The following is a 21,221-nucleotide window of genomic DNA, read 5'->3' as shown; positions in this document are numbered from 1 at the left end:
GATTTGGGCTTTTGTATTATGGGCTTTGTGCTTATGTGAGTTTCTCCTTGCTTTCAAAAGCCAGGATTTAAAGGTGAATATCTCTGTTTTATCGTGGTGCAGTGAGTTGCCAACTTCCTGAAGGGAATGAGTTTAGTTTCTGTTCACAAACATTCACTTCTTTAGTGCTTGTCTCAAACAATTTTTGTTCCAGTGAGTAAATGAGCAGTGAAACAAGGAATGAGAGGAGTGAAGGTGCAAATAGAATAGCTAGAACAAAGTTTAAAAATCATTCCAAACAAACTTACCCATGGTAAGATGTGTGAGAAGAGGAAAGGCAGCCTGTTCCTGTGCCAAGCCATAGGATGGAGAATGTGTTCAGGCAGCTGACAAGGCAGATGGATAATTAGTGCCATGGTTAGGACCTGGGCAGGCACTGCTGGTGACCTGGTAGTTGCTTTTGGCACTTTATTTGGAAATCTCTTCCTCCTGCTTTAGGTATTGGCAGAGTAGCATGAGACCATCTTGCATGTGGGACTGGGGAAGCAGCAAGAGTGCTTGACTTTTTTGAATCTTAAAAGGAAAACAAAACCTTTAAAAGAGTGTTTGAAATCCCCCTTTTTAATTATCTCTCAAAGTCTGAATTCTCCCCTTTTAAATGGAACAAAGGACTCTTTTTCTTCTTCTTCTCTCTCATTTAAAAAAATATTTTTTTTGTGTGCATTCTAATGCATTTTAGAGTTTTTACAAGACAGCTCTGCCAGCTGTCAGCTTCCAGCTACAGCTTCCATGATCTGAGCACCTATTCAGGCAATGGTAACTTTATATTAAATAGTCAATTACAGGTTTTACACAAACAGAAAATATAAATAATATCCAGGGACTTAATGCACTAAAAGCCAGCCAGTTCTCTGTAACATCCCATCCTATTATTGTACCTCGTTTTGTATTTTAGATAACACTTAAGAGGCTGGGGGGTAATTAAGGTAGTTGAATGAAGTGCTCTGGTAACAAAGAACATTTTCTTGTTTGTAAGAAGTCATTGGTCAAATCATGCAACATCTACCTATGCAGGAATTCTGAGAGTGAGTCCAGCACCACTACTGCATTTCAGTAGTGGTGAAGCTTGTACCAGTAGATGTCCACAGGCATCACCTTTCCTGCCTCTTCCATTTGCCTGTCCTCATGCTGCACCCACACAATGCTGCCAGTGCCTTTCCAAATCCCTGTTCTTTTTCAGGAGTCAGTGAATAACAAGCCAAAAGCAAATGGTATCAAATTTGGCCAGGCAGGGCAATGTCAAAATGAGGCCCAGCAGGGTGGTGTGGCTGCAGTCTTTGCTACCTGCCTGCAGCTGAACAGGTTCCATCCTCATATCCTGTACATTCAGCTTAATTGGCCTGGCCCTTCCAAAGAGAGGCAGCAGCACTGATTTACTGCACTGTATAAATGTGTTTATAGCTTGGCACCAGCACACTTACGCTCACTATTTTCCAACATGGATTTCCAATAAGCCATTTGCTCAAATGAGTCTATTAACTTTAAAGTGCCTGAAGGTGAAACTGAATTATGAAAGGCAAGCTTTGGGGATTGAAGCCCAAAGCAGCAGGGAAAGGCTCCCGGAGTCTTCTGTTAGTACCTGTTGTGGTTGATATTTATATTAAGGAAAAATAATGTAGAAAGTAAAAGCAAACCTGGGACACACATGGCCTCAGCCTGAGCTGCCTTTTGCTTCAACTGGCACTCAGACCCATCCCATTCCACAGATTGTTAGAGCAGCTCCTGATTTAAGCCAGTGTGTAATCAGAACATAAGCCGTTCCTTCCTCCCCTTATGAATTTCACTTCCAAGGGTCACACTGCCCTGTTTCTGCAGTGGGGCACCACGGCCTGCAGAGAAGCTCATCTGACCGTGGTCCCTTTGGCAGTGAATTTCACAGCTCTGTTTGGTCTCTGGTGTTCTGCAGAGCTGGGACATGCTTCCCTCTCCTCTCCCGGCCTCGGGGGCTGCACAGAGCTGCTCTTGGAGCCTCTCAGTGCTACCCTGCTTGCTGCCACAGGGGCTGGGATACTTCCATGTGGAACACCAATTATCATCCCTGCAGGGATGGGAAATCAGGCAGAAAGTTTTAGAGGACCCCTAAGTACAGTCCATAATTACCTATCTGTACTTGCTCAAGGTTACTTGTCCCCAGCTAAGACTGATTTCTAGTGGCTAATAGCTTGACTTTATCTAGAATAGAAAGGAACTCCTTAATACCCATGGAGGAAAAAATTATTCTTAGAAAATGGAATTAAATTAGGAAAAGTAGAATTTTGGGTTAATGTCAGGGGTAAAACTGCCATAGTAATGTCTACTAACCTGTGGAATGATCTCCCAGGGTGAGTGAGTGATGGAGCCCCTCAGTGTGAAGAATTAAAACAGCATCAGGCAAAGCCTCAGGAAATCAGTGTCTGAGGAGGCAGCGTGGCCCGGCAGTGCAGGGACTATGCCTGTGTGGGAATGTCCATACACAGAACCTGTTCTTGTCCTGTAAAATCTGTTGTATTGCTCAGGTAGCTGTGATCTGCACAGCTTTAAATCCTGCCTGCAGTTATACTATTGGGAATCTTACAGACTGGTCCAGCAGCAAGCCCTCAGAGGACACCAGTGACTCTGGCTGATGCTCCCCTGTCCCTTCCTCAGCACGTGATGCCTTAAAAATTCTTCGGACTTACATGAGATAGAACATGGGTATTACTGGGCATTTCTGCTTTAAGAAAAGGAAGTCTCCTTTCACTTTCACTATTTCTTTTATCCCAAATTGTGGGCTGATCCAAGGCAGTATGGCTGCTCTGTCAGTTGGGAACTGCTCCCTTTCCACTCCAGTTACTTTTTGTGCCAGTAAAATGTTTGTGTGACAAGTGAAAAAAAATCCCTGTGCACCAAGGTCAGGGTGCAGTGCCTCTCTCTCTGTGGAGATCAGCTTGCATTGCCTTGTTTCTGGATGACATCCGTATGAAAGACCTGCAGACATAATGAGAGAATACAGTTTTTAATTTAAAATTATCATGTGCTGTTATCACATTATTAAACAAATTGAATTTGTGATTTTTTGCAGAGTACCCAAATTTAGGAAATAGTATTTCTTGGTGCAGTATTTCTTGGACCTGCTGAGTAAATACTGGATTGCATAGACAGTCATTCAAAGACAGTGGGATTAGATGAGGGAAAATTCACAAACTTGCTTTGTGTAACACTCAGACACCTCACACAGTGTGAGAGATTTTACCATCCAAAACAAAGGTGTGGACACATGCTAGTCACGACCCTTTTAGCTCTTCTCTGGACATTCTTGTTTCTGCATAAAAGAAGAAACAGGAGCAGAGAAGCAGAGAGTGAGGAAATGCTCCCTCTCCAGTCTGTTTGGATTAAGTGTGGGAAGCTGAGGGGGAGCAGGGCTTGCTGAACCTGGCCTAGGGTGTGCAAATAAATCCATCTCCTGTGGCTTGCCTCCCCGTGAACCTGGGGAACAGAACCTCTGCAGGCAAGCAGGATTTCTTCAAAGATACGTGGTGGCAATTCCAGTTTTCCTTTGTAACACAGAATATGTGGAGCCCCTGGAATTTGTCCAACCACTCAGACCAAGGCATTCAGTTGCCTGTCTTTAGCTCCCTGGCACCAGTCATGAGGCAGTGCCTACAGACTCTTCAAAGTCTCATGGTTTGGGTCTATTCAGGAAAAAAAAAAAAGTGCCTCTTGCCACTCACCAGATATGCTGGAGGGCTCCAAAAATAGACATGGAAAAGCAAGGGCCATGGCTACTGTCCTGGCTCTTCACCATTCCTGGCTTTCCCATTCCTCAGGTTAAACTGCTACTACTTCACAGTGCACTTCATCTCCTGAATGAGGTTGGTGCCATTCATTTATCATCTGTAATTTTTTCTGTATTTGGGATTTTTAATAGTCTGGAAAGCTTATCCCATATAATTTTTGGTTTTACTTGACTAGGTCCACTTGCATGGTAACTCCCTTCCAATATTTCCCATCTTGGCTCAGAATGGCTGGGGGCTGCACCAGGTGGGAGAGCCAGGATCTCAGTGGAGCTCTGCAGCACAGGTCCACCAGAGATGTCTGATCCAGCAAAACTCTACATCAGCCTGGGACACAAAATAGATCATTGCAATGGAAACTGAATCTTTCATTTGCTCTTTGTATTTTCTGCCCTTGCTTTGGGTTTGTTTTCTTCTCTCTTCTTCCCTTGCAATTGTCAAGGCAGCATCTGGGAGTTTTATGAAACAAATGTTACCCATTAAAAGCCCATCACTGCCTGCCAGAAAGGAAAATGGCATCTTATTGAAAACAGTATGTAATGGTTATTGCTGTCTTGTTGCAAGTTATGCCCTTGAAAAATATTAGGGACTTATTTAGTAGCAACTGATGGTGAGGAAAAGCCCAACTAAACAGAAAATTAACTATTGCATTATCTTTTACACAGCTTCAAACACCATCATACAAATGCCTGGTTTGTTGTGTTCATAGCTGTGTTTACAGTTGCTTCAAGGACAAGGAAGAACACTTCTCCATTATGCTTCTGTTGCCTCAGTGTTGGAGTCACAAAGAATTCCTGTCTGGTTTCATGTACCAGCCTTGGAGCAGCAATGGAGACTCTGGTCCTGACCAGGAGAGCACAACTCCAGCCATGTGAGTAAGAGAGCCCCTGCACACACAGCATCCCTTGGGCACTGTCTGGGGCACCCTGTGCCTCCAAGGAAACTTTTTACCTTAAGCTGGCACCGTCAGCACCTGTATTGCCAGGCCAAGCTGCTGATTCACTCAGAGGCTGTTAATCTTTCTTAATGTTTCCATTTTAATCTATTTTGTATTGCCTTTTTTAGTTTTACCTTTTATTAAAATTAGGATTAATAAATTAAAACGAACAGATCTTTACAAATCAAATTGGGAAACACACATCTTTTCTCTTGAAAACACAGCATTAATTTCTGCACACTGCAAAGCCCCTCTCTCAGATAGACTTGCCCTTTTACCCTGGAGAGGGAAAACAAGGCAAGTTTGCCTTTGGAAGTGTGGGTTTCCTTGTGTTCCTGCAACGCCCTGTCCTTAGGTTGCTCCTTTTTGTCTTTTAACATAAAGCAATGCTGCCTCGTGCTCCGTAGCATAGGAAACAGAGGTGACTCCCTGGATAAAAGCTGGGTGGTTCCCTGCTGCCTCCAGCCATGTTCTGCATGGATTTTCTGTGCAAACTCCTTACAGGGGCATTGAAAAGGCTGCTGGTGGGAGGGATCCTTTCTGTGCTGTCTGTGGTTTGCAAACTCCTCCCTCCCACTCAGATCAGCAGCTTGGCTCATGCAATTAATGGCTCCAGACAGAATTTGGTGTTGGCCTAAAGCAGTTATTACCACCCAGCTGCTGGTTAAATGTGTCATTTTTCCATTCCATTTCGTTGTTTCCTTCCTGCTGGTACCACTGCAGCGATTTCCCCTCGTTTGCTCACTGGACTCTAGTCCCGGCAAATCGGCCAGGGCTGCTCAGGCCCTGAGTTCAGATCCCATCACTTCTCCTGGGAAGGGCCAGAGGCAGCTCAGGAGCTGTGGGCAGCCCCCGGAGCAGCACCTTCCATGCTCTCCTCTGCTCCTCCGAGCCGCTGTCGGTGCTGCAGGCAGAGGGCGGGGCTGCCGTGGTCGCTGATGGGCAAGGAAATGCTGCTTCTCCCCTCCAGGAGAGAGCATTTCCCAGACAGAATCAGGAATTCTCCCCTGCTCCCCAGGGGCTGTTGGAGGCTGGAGATGCAATGGCCACGTGCTGTGGCTTGGGCCTGCAGGAATATTTACCACTCCGGGCAGGATTATTGCTCAGCAGGGCACGGCCTGGCTCAGTGAGGTGGGGATGTTTTAAAAGGGGCCCTTTCAGTTCCAGGAGAAAGAGATTGTATCCACAGGAACCTGAGGGCGTGTGGAACTCGGTGATACCTGAGCAAGCAGAGCTTTTCCCTGCCAGTTCCTGTAGCTCACCTGACAAACTCTCCGAGGCACACAGCAATCCTCAGTGCCAAGGCTGGAATCTTCCAGGGCTGAGGTGACAGAGCTGCAGAAGGTCGGGTCCCTTTGCCAGGGCAGAGAGCTTTGTCTGCACCACTCATTGTTTCATTGTTGCCTCTCCTGCAAGCACAGTAAAGTTCACCAAAATACATTTGAGTAAAGCAGGGATTTCTTGGTGTTTGCCACTGCTGTTTCTAGAGAACGGGATCTTCTGGGGGGCATGAGGAGTGATCTCTCTCCAGTCGTGGAAAGGCTGCATCACATCTGGTTTGAGTTTCTGATTCATTTTGACAGCACCTGACACATTCCTGCCTTAAAGGTCAAAGCTGCCCTTGGCAGCCACATCTGACAGATGAGAGTATCCGTGGTAGGTGAATCTGCTCTTCATCCACTGAGCCCGAGAGGGGGCTCTGGGGAAGGGACTGGGGAGATTCACCACAGGCACTTCTGAGACTGCCACCAGCTCAGCCCGAGCTTTGCTGAGACAGACTAGATCAGTGTCACAGCTGGGAAATATTGGGGATCAAGGCAGATGCCCAGTGTTCCAGTCACTTAGGATTACTCTGTCAGTGACCCTGACTGCAGAACTGAATCTGCACAGGTGCCCTCCAGACAGAGCAGGCTTTGCAGGACCTCACTGGCAAAAGAGCTCCAAAAAAGGTACTTTGTGTTGTTCTGATCTGTGTTTCTGGAGCTGGAAAATAGACAAAGGAATTTAAAAATACTTTGAAAAAGCCCTGAACCAACTCAGTTTATTCTGTGTATGTCCACAGTGGCACTGCAGGTTTAGCTGGAGTGTTTGGCATAGTAAAATTAGCATGGATGTTTGGGCTTCTCAGAGTTTGGGAATCTGGAATCATAGAATCATTTAGGTTGGAAAAAACCCCTTAAGATTCCTGGGTTCAATGGTGAAATACTAAACGGGCTTTGGGCTGGCTCCAAAGAAATTATTGCCTTGGGTCTTGGCAGCGCCGTGCACTTGAGGCTGTTCAAAGTTGAGCCCAGCTCAGGAGTGATGTGACACATCATCCTGTACAAAAAATTAATCTAACTCTGTAAAGGTTCAGTCTAAAACTGAGACACAGAAAAACTTAACCGGGCCACTTGATAGATGATGCTAAAGCAAAGGAACCGTGCATTGGGATTCCTTCCTGTAGAGAGCGTTCAGAAGAGCTCAGGCAGAGCCCTGCCCCCGTTGCCAAAAGCCCTCAGGCAGAGGCTCTGGAAGCCTGGATGGGGCTCATGGAGTCCCTCTGATGGTGAGGTGACAATGAATTCCAGCAGTGTCAGAGCCACCTGGGACAGGGCTCCTCTCCCTGGCAGCAGAGCTGTGCTGCAGCTGCAGGGACACCCGAGCAGGTCATTCCCCGTGCCACTCCCGGCTCAGCCCTGGGATGTGACATCCCAGCAGGCTCCTGGTCCCAAGGAGGCACAACCAGAGCCTTCCACTGGCTTCACAAGGCTCAGGGCAGGCGCTCAGCTGTTCTTTCTTATGGACGGCGGGAAGTGTTCAGGCCTGAAAGTACCTCCCAGTGCTGCTGGAAATCAGAACCCAGCACAGCTGAGCCAGAGCAAGGCTGAAACAACTGGTCAGGATCAGTATGGACACAGGAAACTCTGGCGCTTTTCAGCTTCTGGAATTCCCAAGAGTGACCCTGCTGGGATTGTGCAGAATATCTTATCCCACCGGGGCGGCTCCGGGACTGAGAGCGGCGCTCCGGCGCTGCCTCGTGGGGCTCCGCAGCGGAGCCCGAGCTCCGGCCGAGGCTCTTCCCGGAGCCGGGGCACTGCGGGCCTCTCCCGGCGCTGATGGGCGGTGGGTGCGGAGCCGGCAGCGCGGCGCTGGGGCTCGCGGGGCCGGCGTCTGGGGGCTCGGGCCCGGCCCCGCCGCGCTCCGGGCGCTGGAGACCCGGGGCCGTTCCCGGGAGGTGCCGGGGGCAGGAGGCGGTGCGGGAGCCGCGGAGTCTGTTCCCGGCCGGAGCTCGGGGACCCGGGGCGGCCCCGGCCGGGGCTCTCCAGCCTTTCTGCGGTGCCTGCGCGGAGCCGCCGCGCCCCGCCGGTTCCCGCTGCCCGCGCGCTTCTGCCGCCCGCGGCGCCGGGACACGGAGGGTGACACCGGGACGCGGCTCTGCGCGCTCAGGAGAGGCCGGGCCGGGACACGACAGAGCCCCGGAGCCGCGGGGAGAAGCGGCCGCGGCCCCGGGCCGAGGTCCCGCGGCGGCCCCGCCTCAGGGCCGGGCAGGTGCGCGGGGCGGGGCCGGCAGGTGCGCGGGGCTCAGGGCGGCTGCGCGGGGCGGGCCCGAGGCCATTTAAACCCCGGAAGGGGCCGCGGGCGCCACTTGCTCCCCGGCGAGCGGTGGTGTCGGTAGCGGCCGGACCGGGCTCCCGGCGGGGCCCAGGTGAGGCGCGGGAGCCTCGGCTTCCCCCTCCTGCTTCTCTCTTCCCCTTTCTTCTCCCTTCCTTTCTCTCCTTTCCCTCTTTTTCGTCCCTGCCGCCCGCAAAGCCCCATTTCTCTCCCCGTGTGCTCTCCACTTTCTGCCCCGCACCTGGTCTTCCCCTGTCCCTCCCCTCCCTGCACGCCTCGACCCTCCGCTCTCTCCTTCTTCCTCCTTTCTCCTCCTTATCCCGCTCCCTCTCCCCGCCTGAATCCTCCTTCCCTCTTCTCCCTGTCCCGTGCTACGTAGCCCGACCCCTCGCAGCCCTCCTTGCTCCGCTCTCCTTCCCCGGGCCCGACCGCCCCCATTGCCCCTGTGCCCTTCCCAGCTGCACCTCCCTGCCCGCTCCCCTGCGAACGCCGCCCCCGCTGCTCTTCCTCTTTCTCCTTCCACCTTCTCTGCCCCTGCTGCCCTCCGCTCTCGCTGCCCTCTGCCTCCCTCTTGTCTCTGTCCCTCCGTGCCCTTTCCCCCTCGCTGTCTCTCGGGGTGCCGGATAATAAAGCCCCGAGGGCCGGAGCCGGCGCCCCTCTCTCGGTTGCCCAGGGCCGGGCCCGCTGTGCGGGTCCCCCCGGCAGCTGCCAGCGCCGCCCGCAGTGCGGCTGCGGCTGTGCCCGCACCGCCCGGGGCCAGGGCGGGCCCTGCTCGGGGGGTTTGGGATGGGCCCCCTCATCACCAGGGGGTCCTGGGGGGGTTTGGGGTGGGAGGAGAGGGAGGGCCCCCTCCGGAGGAGGGGGTTCCGGGGAGGGGCTGGGGGTCCGGCCCCCTTTAGCCCCTCCTCGGGACGCCCTGCTCCGGACGGAGCCCGAGGGTAGGGGGGTGTAGGAAGGAAGGAGACTGCTGCTGTTTGACACAAGTGTGGAATTACGGTTCAGAGTGACGTGATCCCCTCTGCTACCCCTCCCACCCACCCCACCCGCCGGGCCCCTGTCCGGAGGAGGGATCCCGAGGAGGGGCCGGGGCTGACCCTGTCCGGAGGAGAGGGCCCGGGCTGGGGGTCCGCCCCCCTTGGCCCCTCCCACCCCGGACCCCTCCTCCAGAGGGGGCCCGCCCCTACCCCCTCCCCGGGACCCCACCTCCGGAGGGGGCCCTCCCACCTACCCCGCCTTCCCTCCCACTGCCCGATTGTCTCAATTCTGAGGCCCCCAAACCCAGCACTGAGTCCTGTTCTTAGCCCCTCAAACCCAGTGCCTGAATTACAATTAATTATTTTTATATGAATATTCCTCTAACTGCTCAAGCAGGAGGGAAGATCTAACAGGTTTTCCTTTAACAGATATTTTAACTTAAAAAATCTACACAGAAATTGCAGCTTATATGTCCATTTGTCTTCTTAGGTATTTAGGAATTCTTCTAAATATATTTCTTTTTACACATTACTGATTTGAACAGAGCAAACTCAGTATATTCCATTTGACCTCCAGAAATACTGAAATATGCTTTAATGTGGAGACATTTTCTGAGTCATTCTAAGAAGGGAAACACAGACAGAATGGTGTTTGCCCATCTCCTCCTGCCATTTCCTCCTGGGGAGCAGTGGCTGGTGCTGCCGGATCATTTTCCCTGAGGAGGTGCCAAACGGGAGCTGTGAGCGGGGCTGGGGTGATGGTGAAAGAGCCAGTCAGCACCGGTGCTGCTCCCAGGATTTCTGTGCTGGCAGGACAAATTCCAGGAGTCTGGAAGCCAAGTTCCTGAGAACACTTTGGCGGGAAGGGAGGCCAGTGCATCCACCACAGCCACAAAAGGCGGCTGTGAGGAATTTGTCCGTGCCCTCCCACTGGTGAGACATTTCTTGGGCACTGTGGGTTGTTACAGCACAGCCTGGAGCCAAAACGGGTGGCAGAACTTGTCCTTCCTAAGACTGAGCTACCATAAATAGGGTAAATGTGACTGAGGGTAATGGCCAGAATTCCTGACAGCCTCAGGTGTGGCAGCAGTGGATTTCCACAGGTCTCCAGCTGGGGACTGGGAGCCTTGGCTGAGCACAGAGCGCTGAACGCGCCGCAGACGGCACCTGGACACCTCTGATGTCTCATTCCGTGTGCATGGGGACTGGTTGGCAATTCCCTGCATTCCAGTTTGGAAGAAAGAGTTTTGTGTCTGACCCTTTATTTTCAGTGCTCTGGGTCTGCCCACCCTGCTGACATGCCTCTGATGCATGCCATTCCCTTCCATTTCAGTTAGAGATGAGGAAAACTAAAGTAGCAACACTGCTCTTTTTCCTGTTATGCTTTTGGCTTAGTGTTAGCAAGCTGGGTTTAGTTTCTGCATCCATTTCACTGCTTTCATGAAAATGACTTGGCAAGTTTGGATGACTGATAAGGAATGAACTTTTCTCACCCACAGCTGCTCTGATATGATTTTTTAAAATCCCTTTGGACTGAACAAATGCAGAAGATATTACTGACAATTCTAAAATGAGACAATAACTCTCAATAAGGTTTTTCATACATATGTACTCATGAAGTCAGAGTTTTATCAGAACATAATCTGAATACTCTGAAAATTTCCAGAGGCCTGACAAGTATGAGAATACTTTTCTCAAAGTCACAGAAGGATTAAAAGTGAGAGACAAAAAGATATTACCAAGGGGGAAAATAAAAAAAAAGAAAAAGCAACAAGTTATTTCAGTGTAAGCATCTTAAATAACTGGCATCTGTTCTGAAGTCTTGTGAAACAAATTGTAGCTCTCTGCAATTCAGTCCAATGGGTTACAGTACCCTGCGAGATTAGACATCTCTAGGGAATGTTGACAAGACCTTTGGTGTAGCAATGCAGGGCTGCCCCCTCAAAGAACAAAAGAAAACTCCTGAGAAATAATTAAAGAACATTTTGGGCAGCTTGGGATGCAAATACAGGCATTTCAGGTTATGCAGAAATGAGCTGGAAGCCCACAGAACATCACCAAAATGGCCTAAAGGAGACTCACTGATGTTTGTCCAAATAGGCCTGAAAGGAAGAGAAAAGTCTGGGAAAGAGAGAGGACAGGAAGGTTTCTGAATAGCTGTGATTCCTGAAAACATCTCCTCTCTGTCCTAATTTTTTATCTTTGTAGTTTGATGATGGAGACAAAACTAACCAATCTTTTCATTAATCCTGAATCCTTCTCCTTCATCTGAAAACTGACACCACTTGTGACTTCAGCTTCATCCTTTACTTACTCAGAATCTTATTAGAGAACAGTACTTGCATATGCAAACTTGTTATTTTCACTGGTCTGTGCCTGTATTCTGTGACAAGCAAAGCTTTTCTTATGTTACCTTTTAATGGTGTTACAAATAGCAGGGTCTCCTCATCACCTTGAGCATGCTTGGTTAGCTCAATACTTCCAACTGTTCTTCATCTCTTGCTACTTTTTGATTCAAGAAGAAAATTTACTGAAAAGAATAACAAGGGAAAACAAGTATTTTAAAATTGATCACTTAATTGCTGATGTCTATCTAAGAAAGCCATCTTTGGGTTACTTTGGCAACATGGTAAATTTAGGAGGTAGCTGACCTTAAATGGATAAAAAACCAGTCAAACTTAAGACTTGAAAAATTAGGACACAAGAGGGAGGAGCCAAGTCACAAAGTCTCTTTCTCATACAGCCATAATTCACTAAGGGAGTGTTTGAACATTTCCACAACTCCCAGAATTTGGAGAAAAGGAATGGGGAAGGAAATACATTTTACCATTTAGCCTATACATGGTGGTCTCCTCCTATTCAAAGATGTAAGCCTGAAAAATGAAGAGGTGTGAAGTACATGCAGTCCAAGGCATAACAAGAGACATGTTGTTTATGACATTTAAGTCACTTCTATCACTTTTTGCATGTACTGATGTTTAAAACAGTATTGTTTAATGACACTGTATTTTTTCAAAGGTACCCAAGTCCCTCATTACTGCTGAAGTCATTTGAAGGGATTATTCAATTTTTGAATAATTTCTGCAGCACAATGAGGAAATCCCACAGTGGCTGCAGGAGCACTCTTGCCAGTGCTTGTGGTTTGAGGTGCAGTGAGTTTACTGGGCCATTGTGAGATAAAATCGTGTGCTGAAGGTGTAAGCCAGCAGTGAATCAGTAAAGAGCTGCTCCTCCAGAGATCAGCTCATTGAGGAACAGAATGAACCAAGGTTGCTGGGGAGTCTGTGGCACCACACAAGCCAAAAAGAGAGGCATGAAACCTCGTTACGTGCCATGACCAAGCAAAAGGAATTTCTGCCTAGGCAGGATCTGTGGTTAATATTCTGCTCTTGTGCTTTGCCCACTGAAGCCCCGGCGTGCTTTTGTTTATGGTGTGGTTCTTGTTCTGCACATTTCCATGTGAGCAACTGCGAGTGGCTCCGTCACCCCAGGCACAGGACAGAGCCCAGCTGAAATGCCAGAGGCTGCAGCTTTCTTTGTAACATGAACAAAACCAAAGAAAAATATCACAACTTTTTTTTTTTCTTTTTTTTTTTACTTTTTTTTCTGTGACAAAAGCCTCAACAATAGCTTCCTTATTCAATAGAATGGTGTTGTATGGATATATTACAGCTGGTCAAAAGATTCCAGGATTATTTAGCTTTTAATTAGTTTTTCTGTACTGTTAATTTTCTTAGTCATAACTAGCTAAATGACACAGTATTTGTGTAACTTAGCAGTACCCAGCAATAATCACAGCTTAATTAAATAATTCACATGCCAATCTCTAGTCATGATGCAAAAAGACCAAAAGACAAATTAAAGTACTTGGCCAATTTCTTGAAAAAGAGAAGCAGGCTCTGTTGAGACATATGGCAAACAATGTTTTCTGCAAAACAGTAAACTAAAACACATCACCGTGGTGGGAGGCATGATGCATTTTCAAAGCACACTCTCACCATAAGCAGCAGGCGTGTAACTGAGCAGCTGCACCAGCCGAGCACGGAATTCAACTACCATCAACTGCAACAAAAGGGAGGAAGGCAGGAGAGGAGATGAAATAGCACAAATCCAAATCACAATTTCCCAAGCAATTTTTTTATTGTTTGGAAATTTGTGAAATGTGACAAATAAGTGATTGAGAATGCCCACTGCACTGAGATCTGTCTCTGCCAACACGTGCCTAAGTTAGAATAAGCACTGGAATTAAACTGGGTACCCATGCCAGGGGGAGTGAAGAATGAAGACATGGCTTTAGTTGCTATAAATCTGTCAGGATTTGGGACTTTTTTCTTACATCATTACCTAATCACCCTTTTGGGATACATGCATACTCTACGAAGAAAAATATGTACAGCACAAAAATCCAGGAAGTCACTATATATTGCTTTACATAGTGTTTAGCAGATATTATCCCATGAGTGAACAACTTCAAATAACAATAGTTTTCTCTTGACCAGGTTCTCTGCTACAGTGATGTTACTTACCCTGGTGTCACACAAGCAGCATTGTGCAGGGCACAGCGAGAAGTGCACCACCAGTGTGTGCCATTTGTTCATATTTTTCTATACTTGAAAAAGTGAAAGTCAAACAAAACTGCTGAGATATGATATTCCTTGAAAGGAAGAACGTGGTTTACGTGTCTCAGCTTTGCCAAAAAACTCTGGAAACCAATGCTTCAGTTTGTGAATAAAGATGTAGGCACAAACACTGCCTCAAGCAGGGTGAAGACCACCCTTGGGCAGAAGTGTTTTGGAGCTGCAGTGGTGAAAGGATGGGGGTGTGCTTTGTTTTGCAGAACATTTGGGTGTGTATAACAGGCCTGTCTAAACAGAATTGGTGTGTCTGATGGCTGATCCAATGTTCAAGGAGGTGCTCTATTCAGAACTTGTTTTCCTTCCCACTTAGCCTACTTTGTGTATTGTGCTAGATTATACTGGTTTCGTAAGTGGCAGTCACAGTTACTGTCCATCTGGATATGTTTTGAGGCTCTATAAAGTTTTAACAACTGTGAAGGGGGAAAATACTGAAGCATGCAGCCAGTCTGAAGTGGTTATCCTGGGCTTTAACCTACTGTCACCAGCAAGGCACAAAACACCCTTCACAGGCCATGTAAACCTTATTTCATTTATACCTTAATAACACAGCAAAAAACATTCTCTTACAAGATAAGGGATTATCTCTCTGTATCTACAATCTCTTAATGAATGAAAATTGTTGTAATATTAAAGTCATACTAATGTGTCTCTGCACATTGAATCTTGATTCAGGACACTGAATAAGATACTTGGTTAACTCTTGCACTTGTCTTATTGCTTGCTTTTAAACTAGAAGATTTTAACTTTTCACTATTTTTTAGTAAAAAAATTTATTCTCATGCTATTCATTATGGGATGCCAATCAGTTTTCAAAACACTTGTGCATGCTTGTCATGTTTTTTCCGTGTTTATTTTCCATGTTATCCCATACTAAATTACCCTGTCAATCTCTACCTGCTAGCTCTGTGATGACAGATGATGATAAACATCTGGGAGGCATGGGCATGGTTCTGCACATGAACTGCTCAGGTGCACACCCCAAGTCTGCAGAGGCCTTTTAAGGTCAGTGAGGTTTGGACTGGTCACCTTTAGGTGTTAACACAGGCTCACAGGGATCCGGGGCTGTGGGACCATGTCTCTCTAAGCTGCCACCTGCACATCATGGCACAGGGAATGGCTGACTTCCCTCAGAGCCTGTTCCCAGCCGGGGCTGGCTTTGTGTCAAGCCGGGCCACGGTGCTCGAGCACAGCCCAGCACAGGCTCTCACCAGCTCTTTGTCCCTTCCCTGCAGCCCTTGGGACACTGGCACGGCTCCCTCTGCTCAGCTCCTGCCTCAGGAGTGGGGTGGGAGGCTGGCCCTGGTGGTGCTGACCGCAGCTCCCTGGCTGCCTGGGAACACATGAACGGGGAACAAGAGCACGGCTCCCAGTGCCAGAGCTGTGCTGGGCTTGCCTCTACAGGAGATTTATGGGCACAGTGAGTCCAGCTGGAGCTGGGAGTGAGCCTTTCTGCTCCGTGAGGGGTACAAAAGGACGTGGCACGTGGCCAGGCCTGGTCCCCAGTGTGCCACTGTACTGCCTCACTGCTCCAGCCTTCAGCTCCAAATCACGCTGCTGCCCAGGTGTGCTTTCTGATCTATTGATAAACACACAGCAGAGGAGAAGCCAAATCACACAAAACTGTCTTGTTCTGATCTATGGGGCATTTAGTTACCATCAGCCCTCAGAGCAAAATAATAGTTTAGGCTCTTCACACAGCACCTGAAGCTGTGCCTGCAATTCCAAGTGTGATTTAAGTCTCTCTTGCTCATGCACAGCCTTCTGGTACTTCATCCCTTGGCTACCCCAGACAGGCTGATAAATTCTTTTCTCTGCCATTTGTAAGAGAGGATTGAACCATGTTAGAGGGGAGAAAACTTCTTCTGCTGGGGTGGGGGGGAGAAAGTTACTGCGAGACCATCACAAGGCAGAGATGCTGTTGAAAGAGCAAAGGATTTTCCTGAAGGTTCTTAGCACCCATCTGCAATATATTTTTATGAGGGTTTGGATGAAATAGAGGCCTGGGCTAACCAGCAGGTTAGTGGTTTGGAAAGCTGCACAGCACAGTTACTGGCAAATCCCTGCTTTATCCATCCTGACAGGTCCTACCATACTATTTATTTTTCTAATGCAATAATATAAATCACTGTCAGGTCATCAGCATTCCCACAGTTTTCCAAAGTATTTTTGTGTCTGCCAAAGGTCCTCTCTAAGCCAATAGGATGCTATATAAGCTCCTTTAATGGAGCATTTAGTGCTGAGCTGTGCTCTGCTCTAACAGTCCTGCTGAGAGGAAGAGGTACAAGGAACGAGGTGATCCCAAGAGTTACGGCTCAAGAAGCATATTAAAGACCACCTCTAGTGATAAAATGTCTTAAAACATGAAAGCAAAGCAATGCAGTATTTTACTTAAACAAAAGCTTTTTTTCCTTTCACTGTCCACTTAAGAGAATTCTATATGAGAATCCCAAAGTCAAGCAAGACACGGCCAGGCCACTGCAATCTATGCCACACACCTGAGGCCCGTGCTCCAGCTGAAAATAGCTCAAGTGCAATGTGTGCTGGCCACGTGTCCCCCTGGGCCTTGTTGCTCAGCTTTTCTTCCGGGTAACTTTCCCTGCTCCTCTTCCTAAACTGTGGTGAAGCACTTCCAAAAGATGTTCAAAAACCAGAATTCAGTTCACTGATTATTTGGTGAGAATCTTGTTTCTCTGGGAGTTGAAGTTCTGCCTTTACCAGCCAATACCATGACAGAAGTCCTGACAGTAAGGGGTGGAGTAGTCTCAGATCCCAGGGCTGCCCATGCCATCCCACAGTGATGCCTCAGTGCTCCTGCTGAATGTCAGCAGATCAAATCTCCAGCCCTGCTGAAGGATTTGAAGCACAACAGGCCCTTTTCAGATCATCTCAAGGGCTTCTGAGAGCAGGATGAATCCAAATGACAGGTAATGGATGGAGGAGGGCCTGGCCTGGGGATAAGGTGAAGGGGTGCAATAATCTCCATCCTGACCTTGGTGCTGTGCAGCAGCTTCCCTGATGTGCTTGGTCACCAGGTGAAGCACTCTGAGCAGACCCCACAGATATTTTGCCTACACCACTTAGAGCAAAGCTTGGGGTTCTGTTAAACACCTGAATCCTCCCCTGAAACCCTTGCTTTTAAATTAATTAATGACTACTTTACTTTCATCCACACTACACTCATTGATAAACTTGCCATATTTCTGTGCACTGTCCTTTCTTTGGTGCTCTAGTTTGTTCCTTCCAAAAGCAAAAAGTATTCAATTTTCCAGATCTAAAACATTTCTTACTTAAATTGCAGGCTTTCTTCTTTGAAAAAAAAATTAATGCATGACTTCTCTTTGTTTGGCTTTGTTGTGAGGGAAGGAATGGTCTGGCTGCAGAGCTGATTTTTTTCAGAGAGCATTGGATGGGTATATCAGTCAGATTTTTGCTTTTCCTTCTTTGAAGGAAAGATAAAACTAGCTAATGAGTTGCAGAGTTTCTCTAGGCAATGGCCTCTTTATGCTTGTTGTTAAAACCAGCATATGCAGTATTATCCACAAACCTTATTATTGAAAAATGTTTTAATGTCCTTTCCTCGGGGACATTACACATATCTTTCCAGTGGAGGAAAACCAGCTGAGCTAAATGTGGAATTTTTCTAAAATAAGGAGGAGACTATCAGAGTCTCTTCTCGAGAGAACCCATGAGGATTTATTCCCTGATTTATTCCCAATATATAATGTCCCAACTGAACACAGCCATACCCTTGGTATACCATATTGGGCTGGAGAAGCTCTTGAACTTACAAGACTTAACACCAATACATCAATGGTATTTCAGTGTGGAGAAAAGAAAGAGCCATCTGATTTAAAATAAGCCAAACTGTGAACAGAGGTAGGAAAGTTCAATGAAGACAGTAAGTGAAGGAAACTCTACTCACCATTTCAGGATTGTGTACGAAGTTCTAAACACTAATGAAAGCAACTGCACTGAAATACAGTATGTCACCTGAATATTCTATCTGAAATTGAAAAATACCAGGTTATGAGCTGATAACAGAATCAGTTGAAAGAAACACTGGGGTAGGGGACCGACTCTTGTTATGCAGACAAGAAAGGACTTGCATCTCTGCTCTGGAAAGCAGAGGGAACTGAGCAGTAGGCTGTGCAGTCAAGTAGGTGGCTAAGAAAAATGGAAAGGAAGTGAAAAACAGAAAGGATAAAAATAATCCTTCTAAAAAAGTTACTCATCTCCTAGTCAGGATGGAAAGGCTACTAAGGAATGGGTTTGGAAACAGTGGCAGCATAAATCAATCAGGTGTATTTATAACAAAGGTACACAGATATTCTACTGTGACTTGGCTATGAATTGAACAGATAAGAAAAGTGCAATCAGAAGTTTCTGAGAGATTTACAAAGTAGCTCTTTGTTTAAAGTGTTCATATGGGTGAAGGAAAGGTGGAGGGCATTTGGAAATGGATGTAAATTGTTTACAACACAAGCATTAAAGATAGTATGCTTTTGTTTTGTTGGCATTCAGAAAAGACATCTGAATAACCTGTCATCTCCACCAGTTGTTCCAGCAAACTTATTCCTCTTCCCCAAGGAAGCTGTGTGTGACTGGTCTCTGAAGCAACTGCTGAGTTACAGAGCCACAAGTAACACAGAATTGCTGTCTGTTCTTGTTCTCTGGCACAGTCAGCATTTTCACTTAATTTAGATTGTAGCTGACATGGCTCATGCTTTCAGATCTAGAAATCCTCTGTTTGGCCCTTTGAATTGGCCAAGGGACTCCCTGTATAAATACATTTACAGGATTTTGTGTCAAGGGCTCTTCTAGTTCGGTCTCAAAAGGTCAGCACATCTTCAGTTTGGTTGATTTCTCTGAACTGAGAAGGAGCACAACAGTGCAGAAAAATCCCACTCCTCCCAGCCCACAGGCTGGTCAATATCTGAGATGCTAATGCACGGTCATTAGGCTTCCAGGCTGACAGAGCAGGCTGGCAGCAGAGAAAGGACTTTGTGTCCTTCATGTGTCTGTTTTATGGCACCATCAGACCTAGCAGAGCTCACCACTCTGAACGTGCTGTCAGTGTTCATTCCCACAAGCACATCTAAGCACCTTGATTTTAAGTCCTAAAGCAACATAAATCCCTAGCAGGAAAAAGGAAAAAAAAAAACCTCTAAAAATTGAAAGAAATAAATTCAGAGTCTTAATAAAACAATCAGAAGTATAACAGAAAGAATAATGAAACATTGGAAATTATTTATGGCTGCAATGGATCACTCTCTATGTCTTTACAGAAAGAAAATACCCAAATTACCTCAGCTTTCATAGTCATATTACCAGTGACTGCAGATGAGGAACTTTTAAACGTATGTTTAAGACTGGAAATGGTTATAAAAGATCAGAGGCTTTCAAAACTCACTGTGTACCAGGTCTAGTGAGTGCAATGCCAAGAGCAATCTATGAAATCTGATCTAACAGTTTCATAATTTTCCTTTGTTTGAGGAGATCCCCATGCAATGAAAACGTACAGCAATGTGCCAGGACTAAGAATTAGTGGAAAAGACTCAGAGGTGAAGACCACTAGGCAGTTTCTCACTGGCAAAATATTTAAAAAAAAAATAAAAAGGAGAATTAACTACATTAAGGAATCCCAGGGAGTATGGTTTAGATTAAAGGACAGTCTTTTCAACCAGGCTGCTGGAAGGCTGATGTAGCACTGTTCCTGCAGATGTTTGGAAAGGATTTCACAAACTCTGCTTTTGGAGAGGGCTTCTAAAAGCTGTTCCTCTTCCACTGCTCTGTGCCACCCTCAATTTATCTTTAGCCTAAAATAGAAAAAAAAAAAAAAGAAACAACATTTTCTTGTTAAATAGGAGGGATTTTTAAAGAAACACGGTGTTTTTAAAGAAACACAGTAGAACATAAGATATTATAGTCCAAATCCTGTAGATCCTGTAACTATAATAGGCTGGCACTTCTTTTACCTGTATACAATAAAAATGAAGTAAAAGCAAATCTGTCAAAACTCAGCAGGTTTAATGCAGTCCCTTGGTTCATGCTGGCTGCATGTGAACAGTGCACAGAGCAATAAATTGCTATACTGAAATCTTGGGAGTTCAGACCTGGTTGTGTGGTTTATCTTTAAAAGTCTGATTCAATATTATGCTCTGGCTATTGATTTTTAGCAGACAGTGCACCTGGCAGCTGTTCTTCAGCCATTCTCAGATATATTCTGAGCTGGACCTTGTTCCCATAAACATTAAGCACACAAAAGGTTACTTAAGTAACAGCTCAAGTAAGGGAGCTTGTGTTTGGGCCAAATTCTGGGCCAATGCTTTGAAGTTCTGTTAATGAGTTTTCCAACTTCTTGTTCAATTCTGACTTCCAATTGACAAGGAGCTTTGAGTGTTCAAGTCAAAGAGCAAGAGCTCCATCTTCTCTCAAATAAAAACAAAACTGCTGAGTGGTGCCAGGTCAGCTCTGAAAATGACAACCCCACTCTGCTTATGTTCTGTCTACTACATTTTCCTGCAGCAGAGGAGAAATGCTCAGTGTTGCTGTTTCCCTGCATGCTCCCCGTTTCTGACTGCCTGCATTTTTGTGTCTCTTTTCTGATCATCTCTCAAAGACACTCTCATTGTCTGGAAAAGGTGTTACCTTATGGCAATACCCAAGGAAACAGTTTCTGCTTTCCTTTCCACATTTCACAGTTGCAAGTGCAAGATGTGATGAGGGATGGCTCTTGTCTTAATGAAAGAGAGTGAAAGTTCCCTTGACTTCACCAGGTCAAAACTTCACCCTCGGGGACCTGTTGGAGAAACAGGAAGGAATTTCCATTTTCACAGAGAATTTGCAACCCTTAATTGTGTTGAAACCTCAAATATTTTCTTCACAGGGCAAAGTTCGTCTCTTATTTCAGATGAATGTAGTGGCTGAGCATCATCTGCTGCTGGAAATTCTTTGGAAGTCACTTAGAACTAAAACAGGCATAAAAGAGAAGCAGGGTGGGAAAGGGTTGTTTGCTATTAAATACCAACACAAACCAAGCTGGGCTCTTTGTCTGTGCCCTTCCCCCTTTTTGTTCACACACTCCTCTTCACCCTCCAGACAAACTTAGAATGCTAATTTTTCTAATCACTTAGAGAATGAAAACTATTTTAGAAATCAACCAAAATATTATTTTAAACCTTGTTTAATGAGACTGGATCCACACTACAAATAAAGTCCTGATCCTTCCCTTCTGAACATTCAAAAATGTTATTTCCCACACCCTATACAACCTGTCACTTTCAAATTC

General features: G+C 46.5%; 1 protein-coding gene and 1 long non-coding RNA gene across 9 annotated transcripts in view; one reads left to right on the top strand and one right to left on the bottom strand.

Annotated features, from left to right (window-relative positions):
* PRDM5 (PR/SET domain 5) overlaps nucleotides 1–5,399 on the top strand; it is a 169,569-nt gene extending 164,170 nt beyond the window's left edge. The window contains exon 47 of the mRNA XM_064416379.1: nucleotides 4,501–5,399. The gene's annotated coding sequence lies outside the window, so the exon portion shown is untranslated. The remainder of the gene's footprint in view (nucleotides 1–4,500) is intronic.
* LOC135298613 (uncharacterized) overlaps nucleotides 1–21,221 on the bottom strand; it is a 100,269-nt gene that overhangs the window by 25,907 nt on the left and 53,141 nt on the right. For 3 of the 8 annotated variants that reach the window (XR_010360639.1, XR_010360640.1, XR_010360638.1), the window contains exons 12-15: nucleotides 20,582–20,732; nucleotides 11,710–19,749; nucleotides 2,341–2,985; nucleotides 288–365 (exon numbers count right to left, since the gene is read on the bottom strand). This is a non-coding gene — a long non-coding RNA (uncharacterized LOC135298613). Of the gene's footprint in view, nucleotides 1–287; nucleotides 2,212–2,340; nucleotides 2,986–11,709; nucleotides 19,750–20,581; nucleotides 20,733–21,221 lie in introns of all 8 variants that reach the window. The other 5 variants (XR_010360633.1, XR_010360634.1, XR_010360635.1 and 2 more) reach the window with 5 other exon arrangements.

Source organism: Passer domesticus, chromosome 4, assembly GCF_036417665.1.
Source record: "Passer domesticus isolate bPasDom1 chromosome 4, bPasDom1.hap1, whole genome shotgun sequence".
Classification (NCBI taxonomy): domain Eukaryota; kingdom Metazoa; phylum Chordata; class Aves; order Passeriformes; family Passeridae; genus Passer; species Passer domesticus.
The sequence above is the reverse complement of the archived record's forward strand: the minus strand, read 5'-3'. Positions and strand labels throughout refer to the sequence as shown.